The sequence below is a fragment of the Lactuca virosa genome, chromosome 4 (assembly GCF_052849685.1).
Source record: "Lactuca virosa cultivar CGN04683 chromosome 4, Lactuca_virosa_CGN04683_v6, whole genome shotgun sequence".
Taxonomy (NCBI): Eukaryota; Viridiplantae; Streptophyta; class Magnoliopsida; order Asterales; family Asteraceae; genus Lactuca; species Lactuca virosa.
Window position 1 is genome coordinate 430,775,326 of NC_136429.1, and position 12,637 is coordinate 430,787,962.

The window sequence follows — 12,637 nt, forward strand, 5'->3', positions numbered from 1 at the left end:
ATAAAAAATACATAAACATCTATATAAAAAACTTAAAGAATACATAAATACAAAAAAAATATGTAAAATACATATGAATACGTAATATATATATATATATATATATATATATATATATAATACATAAACATCTATATAAAAAACATAAAAAATACATACATACGTAAAATATATATAAATACGTAATACATAAAAAATAACACATAAAAATACATTAAAGTTATGTAAAATACATATAAATATGTAAAAAGAATGCGTTTATATATTTAGAATACATAAAAATATGTAAACAAATACATATAAAACTTTTAAAAATTACATAAATACATAAAAAAAATACGTTTATACATTATATATAAAATTTGACAAAATCTACAGAAAAATATTATTATTTTGGAAAAAACATTTGATGTCAAAACCTGCTGAACATGTCAAAAATGACTAAAGTGAATAAATTATCTGGTTTCTCGGGCTTTTTTCTATTCTAAAAGTTAAATAGTGGGGACTTTTCTGTTAAAAACAAAAAATTAGAACTTTATTAAAAAAAATTCAAAATATTGAGACTTTTTTGGATATTTCCTTACTGTTAAAGTGATTTCTTAGATATTTTTTCATGTAAATAGTTTAGTTCTACTGTTAACCTTTCTGTTATATATATATATATATATATATATATATATATATATATATATATATATAAACCGGTTCCGATGGGTACCCAGCGGATAGCGGTTCCAAAAAAATGTGAACCGAAACCGAAACCGCTTAAGACGGTTTCGATTCCAGAACCGACAATTTCAAGGTGATTCCGATTTCGATTGCGAGTACCCAGTTCCGATCCTTACCCCTAAGAAGCCCTAACGCCGTCACCATCTATTTTCAAGGGATGTAACCCTAGTGTCGTTGTCATATGATTTTAGGTGAAACCACCACCAACATTTGGAACCATGTTGTCGTAGATCAATGAAGATCTTTACCAACTCGTGTATTTGCATAACTCCAGTGGTGGTGACTGCTCGAGGGGTGTTCCAAATCTCCGACGATATTCTAGATCTCCGATGAAGGCAAAGGTGAACTCTTTGGTAGTGACTGCTAGTGAAGTGACAGAGATCAAGGAGAAGAGGGTTACCAAACGGCGGTTTCTTCGTCGGACTTGTTGTTGGTTGCAGATGATCGACGACGACAAAACCCTAACTCTTTAGATCTCGTTTCGTCTTCTTTGGTAGTGGGAATTAATTCATCAGATTCGTTATTTTCAGAAGGATTTTCTAGATCAAAGATTGATGGCAGCGGAGACAATGGGGGGCTGAAGATGAAACCCTAATCGGGGTGTTAATGGAGTTTGAGATCGTAACGTTTCTTCAGTTGTGGTGGTTGTATAGACTGACGGCGGTGTGACAATGATATCTTCTGGCGGTGGTGGCGTTGACATTTATAAGTTCTGACGATTCACTACCTCCGTCGGAGTCGGAGGTCCGGTATAAATGTATGTAATGTAGAGAAAGATAGAGGGAGTGGGGTGGTTGGGGTAATAACACGAATTTTTCATAATAGTTAGTGTAATATAACTAAATAGAAAGACAAAAGCCATTATTAAAAAAAATTACAACAAATTGGATCAAACTTGTAACAAAAAGCTTATTTTGGAGGACTAATATCATAAAAGCCTTAATTTTTAACCCGTAGTTGAAAAAAACCTTAATACTTTTTTATTATTGCTATGGCTACAACTTTCTCGCAAAATTATCACTCTAGCCCACTTAATGAGTTTCATCCTTAACTTGATTAATCTTTTTGCAAAATCAGTCCTAAAAGTTCAATTTTGGTCCCTGAGGTTTGCAAAAAATTACACCACATGGTTTTTTAACTTTATTTTTCGTTTTTTGTATACTTTATTTATTTTAGGTTTTTTTTAAATATATATACATTTTTTATTTTTGTTTTTTTATATATACTTTTTTTATTTTCATTTTTTAACTTTATTTCACAATAATTTGATTTTTTTACCTTTCGATTTCTATTTTTTTAGTGTATATATAGAGTATATTAGAGTTTCTTTTAGGTTTTTTCATATTTTTTTTCGTATTATATTTTAAAATTTTCATCTTTTTATTTATTTTTATTTTTTTATATTTGTTTTCCAATTATTTGTTTTTATTTTTTTGTATATTTAACTTTTTATTGACCTTTTTCAAAAAATATAAAATGTATTAATATATTAAAGTATATTACAATTTTGATAATTTATAGTTTTTCTAATTTTTTTTATTTTTATTCAAGTAAATAAAATAGTTATGTTTATATTTGTAACTTTGGTCCAACTTATTTTATTTTTATTTTTTTTCTTTAGTGCTATTATATTTATGTTACGAAAAAATAAAAATTAAAAAAATTAGTTTGCGTATTTAGAATTAGCATTTTAATGTGTTATATAACTTGAAAATTAAATCATATTTCTATATGTGATATCAATAGTTTAAATTAAAGATACTATTTTGAGTAAATTACACGAATGGTCGCTATGGTATGGGGTAATTCGCATGTTTGGTCCATAACTTATTTTTTTAACTCGGAAGGTCACTACAATTTGTTTTTATTGCACGCTTGGTCACTGTCTTACCTAAAAGTACTATTTTATCATTGATTTTTTTAATTTATTTAAATAAAATAGGGTATGTAAGGTAAGATAAGGTGAGGTGGAAGTGAGGTTAAGGGTGTGTTTATTTAAATAAATTAAAAAATAAAGGGAAAAATAGTCTTTTTAGGTAAGTCAGGGACCAAACGTGCAACAAAAATAAATAGTAAGGACCTTCCGAGTTAAAAAAAATAAGTTAGGGACCAAACGTGCAAATTATCATAAACCATGGGGACCATTCGTGTAATTTATTCTACTATTTTTCAATTTGATATTAGACTAAAAGAAAGAACAAAAAAAATAATAATAGTCGGTCTCTATAAAAAAAACTTGTTATAGTAATTTATATTGAATTCATGTTCATTTACTTGAATCAAAATAAATAAAAACATTGGAAAAATCATAAATAACTAAAATAGAAAAAAAATAGAAAACAAAAGGTAAAAAAGGTAACAAAAAATCAAATTGTTGAAAAATAAAGTTAAAAAATGAAAATAAATAAAGTATATAAAAAATAAAAATAAAAAATGTATATATATATATATATATATATATATATATATAAACCAAAAATAAATACTATATATAAAAATTAAAAATAAAGTTAAAAAACCATGTGGTGTAATTTTTTGCAAACCTCAGGGACCAAATATTAACTTTTTAGGACTGAATTTGCAAAGAAGTTAACCAAGTTAACCATAAAACTCGTTAAGTGGGCTAAAGTGATAATTTTGCGAGAAAGTTGCGGTCATAACAATAATAATAAAAATATTAGGGTTTTTCCATGAAAAGGGACCTAAAGGGTGGGCTTCTCGGGTCACTTAGTCTTTTTTTTTTCAGTACCTCTCTTAAGCTTTACTGGATTTAAGAGTAAGAGATAGGCTCTTTAATTACGTATTAAAAATTTAGGGCTTTTATAATATTAATACTATTTTGGACCAGTCTTGTAACTCAAAAACTTTTTGGAAAAAATTCTTAATTTTTGAAATACCATATGGATCATTTTGTAAATAATGATGATGATCTAAGACCATTGAATGGAGAGTTTAATGGTGAAAATGTGATGATGTGGTCATCCAATTCATTAAACCTATCATTGTAGTCCAAGTTTAATGAATGTGAGTTTAACGGAGATTGAATGGTGGTATGGATTATATATAAATTTAAAATATGTTTATTTAATTTATTTTATATAACCAACATATTTGTTGTATTTTGATTTATTTTCTATTTATAATTCAAATTGTTTTCAGTTCAATTGTATTGAGTCAATTAAAATGATATATTCTAATTTTGTAAGTAATTAAATTGTGTTTTATAGTTTACTTTTTAGTTGTCTAAATAATAAGTAGAAAAACATAAACAACTTTTTTAAATAAAAAATTTTACATTTAATTTCGAATTATGTTAATATTTTAGTTTTCTTTAATTTCGAATTATGTTAATATTTTAGTTTTATGTATTAATATTATTTAAAGAAAAAATATAATAAGATGGTAACGTGGCTATCCATTAAACTTTCATAAAGTTGAATAGTGTGGAGTTTAATGAACAAAATGATATTTTTAGTGGAATGTTGATGTGACAATCCATTGAATTTTTAAGAGTTCAATACATTGAAGATGATCTAATACACAAGTCATTTATATATACTTTAACTTAATTGCTTAAAATATAACGCTTCATAGTATATCATAAACAAGTGAAAATATATAACTTAAAAACTCAATTAATAATCAAACAAAGATAAAATCAACAAAATTAGAGTTATTATTTTCTTAAATTTATTAACATTTAAAAAGAATTGACAAAAAGTAGACATATTTATCAAAATTTTATCAAACCATCATCAATAGGGCTGTTCATTATTTGGATAAAACCGAATTGTCCAATTGGACAATTTGCACTACTAGAAAAACAGCCTTTTACGACGCGCATTGCGCGTCGTAAAACGCTCAGACGACGCGCAAATGCGCGTCAAGAAAAGCCCTGTCATAACGGAAGACGACGCTCATTTGCACGTCGTCTGTTTACGACACGCATTTACAACGCGCATTTACGACGTGCAATGCGTATCAAGAAAGGCCCTGTCATAAATAAAGACGACACGCATTTGCGTGTCGTAACCTTACGACGCGCGTGTTTATGACACGCAATGCGTATCAAGAAAGGCCCTGTCATAAAGGCACACGACACGTCATTGCGTGTCGTAACGTTACGACGTGCCTTTACGACTCGCAATGCGTATCATTAAATCTACTATCATAATCGAAGATGACACACATTTGCATGTCATAAATTCCAGCTGCCAGTTACTATACACCTTTACGACGTGCATTTACGACATACATTTACAACGTGAATACACATAATAAAAGACAAATATATATACCAAAACATTCATTTTCATCTAAACTTCAAACAACTTACCTAACAACATTACATACATGTCAAGTTACCTTAAGTAACATTACTAAAAGTTAGCAAAAACATGTACATGTGTGTCAAAAGACTACCTAGCATTACAACACATGTCAAAAGACCATACCTAGCATTTCACTGTTAACCATAACATTGTTTTGCGGATACATTGTCAAAAGACCATAATCATCGATAAATGAAGCCTGTAACAAACTCTGACCATTCTTCACGTATCTCATCGATATCATCAGTTGTGTACTCAACTTTGCCATCCCCGATCTGTGAAAAAATTTGCATATTGTTTTTATTAATAAAAAATAGCATATTAACATATTCTGTAACAGTAAGTTGCTATATTTAACAAATAAGCATAAAATGTAAATTATTCTTTCTTAATAGGGCATTGTACTTTCAAATGAATGAAAGCACATTTTATTTTTGCATGTAACCTAATATTTCAATTATAATTGTGAGAGTAGGATTCCATAAAATGATCCTTTTTCAATTCCTTTCCTATTAAATTATAGTGATGAAAGTAGAATGCTATATCCTTACATTGTCTTTGACCAACACTTCAATTCCTTCTTCCACTATCTCCTTCATGAACCTTAGCATGTAGTGGCCACATTCAGTAGCTCCGGGCTGAACTGGACACTACACAATTACATATAAAATGATCATTGCAATTGATCCAAACAATAAAGTTAAAACTATAATTTCAATAAGGAATTAAGTGCTGACCGTAACATTAACCCAATTTAGTTTAACCCTTTTGTTGGATCCACTTTGTGTAGCGTACATAATCATTGCCCTATAAAAAACATCAACAAATAGGTGTTTATTGTATTCACATCAACTGTTTTGATAATTTATTTTACTTACGAATCAACAATTTGCTTCAACTGCATATTGAAATTGCTAGAACTCAAGGAATCAAGATAATAGCAATTATCCGATTTCATGTCTAGTACACCCAATACCCAATGGCTTCTACAAAAACCACAAACAAAATTAAGTCAAATAATTAACATAATTGCAGTCATTTTCAAAATAAAATGTCAAAATCAAACCTGGGATTGTAGGGCATAAAGATGATGTCATTGCCCTTTCTTTTAGACAACCGATCTGCTAAACCTCTGCTTGCATCGTCAATATTCTTAGATTTCCCTTTTCACGTACTTGGCGAAATTAATGTCGGGTTCACAAAGCAAATTCCATGATCTCTTTCTGGGGAGCCATACTTCATTTTGTTAAACAATACCCTGTTATCATACAAACACTAACTTCATTAAACAAATTTTGTTTTAAGACACAATGATATTTAAATTAAATTTCTTGCACTTACATTATATAAGACACAATAACAGCACCAGTCAGCTCATCCATTGTAAGAACTGCTTCAAAATAATCCCAAGTTAAGTACGTGTAACTATCGTACCCAAAAAGATCGTTCTCACTCTGCACTTTTATAGAATCAACCTTTGTAACTTGTCCATCAGCCATCATTGCAGTCATTTTCAAAATACTACTCTTCTCAATCCTTATCCTTGTCTTCATCTGTGCTCTGGTCCACCTTCTTTGCAAGGTCACATTTTGTTTCTCCTTCTTTTTAATCTTCTTTTCTATTCCATTCCCTTCTTCCATATCATCCACTTCTTCCACATCACATGGTTCTTTTTGTTCATCAACCATTTTTCATGTCCCCTTTTCTTTCTTATTACTTCCTATTTCTGCTTTTAAAGGTGTAGCACCTTCCTTCACTGGTGTTGCGTGTTTCTTCACTGGTGTTGCGTGTTTCTTCACTGGTGTTGTGTGTTTCTTCATACGTTTCCCCACCACTTTTCCCTACAAAAATTATCAAAAATATAGAATGAAACAGGAATCATTTACTGAAGCTGAAAAAGAACTCACTCAAATATCAGAAAAAATAAGAAAACCAAGGGCAAATCTGTGAAAACTTTGTATGTTTTAAATCTGTGAAACTTACCAGGTCAGAGCATCGAATAACTAAGTGTCTTGGCCAACTTAGTATGTGTCCCAGTGCATCTTTGACCTTCACAATGAACTCCTCTTCAAGTGGAATGGGTATTAAAGCATCTCCTTGGAAAATTGTTTCCATCATAACTTCAATGTTTTCATTTGTTACATAAACGAAAAAAATAATATTAAGATCCAATATTCTAAAAAATGAAAATATATAAATAGTAATAATGCAAATATTTTTCAAAATACCTGATTCACTATACTTCATTATGGTTCCTTTAGCAACTACATTTGGAGCAAATTCAACCGCAAGAAGACATGAATTATCCTACCAAAATATAGTATGTTAGTATGTAGAAAAAGAAAATTCCTTAAATATATTTTTCATAATTGTCTTCAAGGACTTACAAGTGATTCATCCCGCGGTTCTTTTTCAACATCTTCAATGACGCCCCCTACTTGGCAACTTGCAGCTTCAGAAACATTAAGTACACCTCTTTTTAGTTTCTCCAAGTCATCTTCAAGTTTGTTGGTTCATTTATCCACCCTCTTGTTCTCAATCTCCAAGTAATACTTAATATTCTTGGGTAAATAAAAGTATTGTTGTGGCGTTATAAATTTACCCATCCCTCGTACACGCCCACGTTGTTCCTGAGTACCCAAGGCCTTTGTAAGCACATCATGTGTTCCACATGTAACCTCTCCAAAGCTTCCAGATTTCTGCAGCTCATCCTGTAAAAAATTTGGGACAAATGTTAGAAAAAAATGGGACAAATGTTATTTTTTTTATATATATTTGGCATTCAATGAAACTTACAATTTTATCAACAATCATCTTGACATCTGATTCGTATCCTCCTGTCTTCAACTCTCTTGCTCTTTTCCACAACAGTGTCCTATCAATCTCCTCTTCCGTCTTGCCGGTTTCTTGCATCTAAATTATCAAGAATAACAAAGTCAATTAACATAAATATATACAAATAAAATAATCAATACTTAGTGGGAATCATACGATGTCATTAATGAGTCCGGCATATCCTTTTCTGCTCAAACGATGATTGTATTTATGATGTGCACGAGTATTTTTAGCTTTTGTACTTTTCTCCTGCATTAGAAACATTAAAATTGTAACTACAAACTGTTAACTTTCCACTTTTTTGTAATTCTATGGGATATAAATGCATATAAGAAAAGTTTAACCAACCTCCCACTTTTTGTAACTCTATGGGATACAAAAACTTTCCAGTCTTCTTTCTTTATAAACAGATAATCTTTCGGAGGTTTGAATAGATTTGCCTTGGGATCTTTACTTTGGTTCTTAATGAACTTGGCATATAGATAATGCTTGAAGTTTCTCCACTTCTTCCCGATCGATTGGAGAGTTTGCTTCCGGCTCTTTGGGTCAACTACAAACTTTTCTTGAAACATAAAAAAAAGGGTTGGTTAAAAAACAGATCTAAACAGGGACAAAAACAGAAACAGGGACAAAAACAGGTAATAACAAGAAGAAATAGAGACTTACCAAAACATATTGCCATAACCCTTCCCTTATTTCTTCACTAACTTCCAGCCAAGACGCATAGGTTATGGGAACCATTGTTCTTGCAACCAAACCCTCAAAAGTAAACAGTTTTGTGGCTTCCTTTCCAACCGGGACACCTTTTTTATTGTAAGTTATTACAAGTTTCACTTTATTAGCTTTTGCCTTATATATCGAACCTCTTTGTTTGGATTCTTCATCGTGATCAGAAGCTGAATCTGATTCCATGTCACAAAAATACAACCTGTTTCAACAAAGATTCAAATAAAATTAAGTACATTGTTATTTGTTGCAGTTGGAAAAAATTAATCACATTCAAAATCTGAAATATAAACATACCAAAAACTTTATTATTCTGCAAAAAAATATTTAAACTAATATGCCCTCGCCATCCGGGCGCGTACACAAAAAATCATCATCAAGGTCTAATAAAGCGGAGTCTTGTGTTAAATCAAAAGTAGCATCAAATTCCAACATATCATCAGTTTCACCATTTGATCCATACTTGTACATCCTATGTGGTGTGAATCCAACAACATGCAAATTCTCATCTTGTTGATCTTGAACATAAAAACCTTGTCTGGCTTGACTAGCTAATACGAAGGGTTCAGACTTCTGACCAAGCCTATCAAAGTTAACTACCGTGAATCCTAAATCATCCTTTTTTACTCCACGATTATCAACCCAATCACACATGAATACAGGAATAGTAAACATGCGATAATCAAGATCCCATATCTCCTTTATACGACCGAAGTAAGTAACAGCACCATACACAAGATTGGAGTCTTTTGCACTAGCAATATGCATAGTATGTGCAACTAAAGATACTCCACTGCATTTACTTGTTCTAGACTCATCTCGAGATGTTGTATCAAAATGATACTCATTTATGGCAAAACCGCTATATTTACTAACAGCAAAATTAGCCCCTTTGGCCAACCAACGAACATCATCACAAATATCTTCCCCGTTAGCCAAACGTTTTCCAACCTAATAGAAAAATATCTAATTAATGTAATTAAAACAAAATAATTAAAAATATTGTAATTCTAACAATCTTATTTTAAAAACAAACCTCTTTCTTAAACCAACTAATAAATGTTCGAGTATGTTGGCTCTGCAACCATGTACTCTTGCAAGCGTGACCGGGGTTCAGATCCTTCAATTCCAACATATGTTGCCTGAAGTGTATTACAAGTTAGAAGAATGTTTTATATGATAGATAATGGTATAAGAGTATACATTTTCATGTAATTCTTACTCTATATACGGCTCCACAATAGCAGTGTTTTGTAATACATAAAGATGAGCTTGATCAAGTAACTGAGCATCTACAACATCGATTGTAGCCTTTGATAAAGGCTTGCCGCTGCGGATTCTTTCATCAACACGTTCATGAGGATTGCCAATTGATTTTGTGTTTTTTAAGTAGTCTGAACAAAATTCTAAGGCCTCCTCCGCCACATAACACTCTGCAATGCAACCCTCAGGTCGATGATGATTTTTTACATACCCTTTAAGTGTTTTCATGTATCTCTCAAATGGATACATCCACCTAAAATGAACCAGGCCACACAACCTCACCTCTCGAACTAAATGCACCATCAAGTGAGTCATGATATCGAAAAATGAAGGAGGAAAGTACTTCTCTAACAAACATAATGTTAATACGATGTCACTTTGCAACTTGCCTAGCTTACTAACATCAACAACTTTACTACACAACTCATTGAAAAAATGACACAGACTTAGGATTGTTCTCCGCACCTTCACATCTAACACCCCTTTGATTGAAAAAGGGAGAAGTTGTTGCATGAGTACATGACAATCATTAGACTTCAAACCATTCATCTTTGAAGCATCATCCGGCACGATATTCTTGAAATTAGAGCAATACCGATGCGGAACTTTTATGTTAGACAGGGTATCATAAAATAGATGTTTCTCTGCGGAATTCAATGTGTACTTGGCAGGCGGAAGCCAACGTCGATCCCCTTTTGTTTGAGGTCGTAATTCAGTCTTAATGCCCAACGCTTCAAGATCTTGTCGTGCTTTTAATCCATCCTTCGTCTTGTGAGGCAAATTCAACGATGTCCCATAAACACTCTCGGTCACATTTTTTTCTATGTGCATGAGATCTAACTGATGGCGAACAGGCAACTTCTTCCAATATTCAAGTTTAAAAAAATCGACTTTTTATGCCAAAATTTAGATCTCTCGTCGATACTTTCTTTTTTCTTCTTTGAATTTTCCTTCTTTGGCGTTTCCTTCTTTGACGCTCCCTTCTTTGACTTTATCCCGCTAGATAGTCATAAATATCTTCACCTAATGATGGTTGTGGCATAAAAACATGCTCATGTTGATTGTTGAAATGTTTTTTTCTTTTACGAAAAGGATATTCAAGTGGTAGGAATCTTCTATGCCCAAGGAAGCATACTTTTTTGGACTTTGGCAACAAATTAGACAAGCATAATAACCTTTGGTAACACATCCCAAAAGATTACCATATGCGGGAAAGTTACTTATAGTCCAAAGTAATATTGCTCTTAGATTGAAGTATTCTTTCTTATTAGAATCAAAAGTCTCAACGCCGGTTTCCCACAAGAGTTTTAGATCTTCTATCAATGGTGCCAAGTAGACATCAATATTATTACCAGGTTGGTTTGGCCCGGATATCAACAGAGTCAACATCATGAATTTTCTTGACATACACAAATAAGGGGGTAGATTATATGTTATTAGGATAACCGGCCAACAACTATGCTTGGAACTTAATGACTTGTGAGGATTGATACCATCAGCAGACAAGGCTAATCTAAGATTTCGTTTTTCCTATCCGAATTCTTTCCATGTGTTATCAACAAGCTTCCAAGAAGGGGTATCGCGAGGATGAGTAAGCTTCCCATTATTGACCCGACCTTGTGCATGCCAAGTTAAGTCATGTGCAATTTGTGGTATTGAAAACATTCTTCTAAATCTAGGGATGATAGGAAAATACCACAAAACTTTTGCAGGTACGTTTTTGGTATTCTTCTTCCAACGAGAAGTGCCACAAGTTGGACATTGAGAAGCATCTTTATGTTCTTTCCAGAATAGAACACAATCATTTTCACATGCATGAATCTTCTCATATTGTAGACGTACTCCTTTTAGCAACTTCTTGGACTCATATATCGAGCTAGGGATGGTATTGTTTGATGGTAAGATATCTTTTAGGACAGACAACAAAGCATCAAAACTAGCATCAGACCATCCAAACTGACCCTTCAAATTTTGGAATTTCAATAATCCACTAAGTGCATTATACTTTGACCCTACATAAAGTGGCTTATCACATTCTTCAAGAAGTGATTTCAATGAATCAGGTTCTTCGTCTATATATTTGAAGGCATCATGTAGAATATCCTTTGTATAAATAGCATCAGGAGGAATGGAATTGTTAGGGCATCTAGAATTACTCTTGGGTTGTTTTTCTCCATGGAAAGACCAAATCTTATAATTTTCATCGAAGCCATGGGCAAACAAATGATAGCGGACATTGTCAATTGAGTGGTGACACAAATTGATGCAATTTACATAAGGGCATGGAATAACATCTAACTTTGGATTATTAGTTTGTGCAAACTCTAAAAAAGCATTCACACCTTCATCTATGCATTTGATAATCTGCCAGAGGAAATCCATGATTTATCCATTAACATTTGTTTCCAACCTACATAATTATTTACCATTTAAAGCAATAATGATTACACATGTTTAGGGACAAAAACTGTGCAAAAGCAAAACTGTACAGGGGCCAAAACTGTACAGGGACAAAAAACTATACAGGAGCCAATCTTGACAAAAAAAAATTGTTCAGGGGCCAATCAGATGTCAAATACATGTTCAGGGGCCAATCCTTTACACAATTTTATATTTGTATTTGTTGTGCAGGGACAAAAAAAACTGTATAGTGGCCAAAACTGATGCAAGGACCAAAACTGTAAAGGGACAAAACTGAAGTAGGGATCAAAACAGTTCAGGATTGCATTGTGTTCATATTACTTTTTCAGCAT

General features: G+C 31.9%; 1 pseudogene; it reads right to left on the reverse strand.

Moving 5' to 3' along the window:
* Positions 1 to 6,751: 6,751 nt before the first annotated feature.
* Positions 6,752 to 12,266, reverse strand: LOC145106626 (uncharacterized; annotated as a pseudogene).
* Between the last annotated feature and the right edge of the window lie 371 nt (positions 12,267 to 12,637).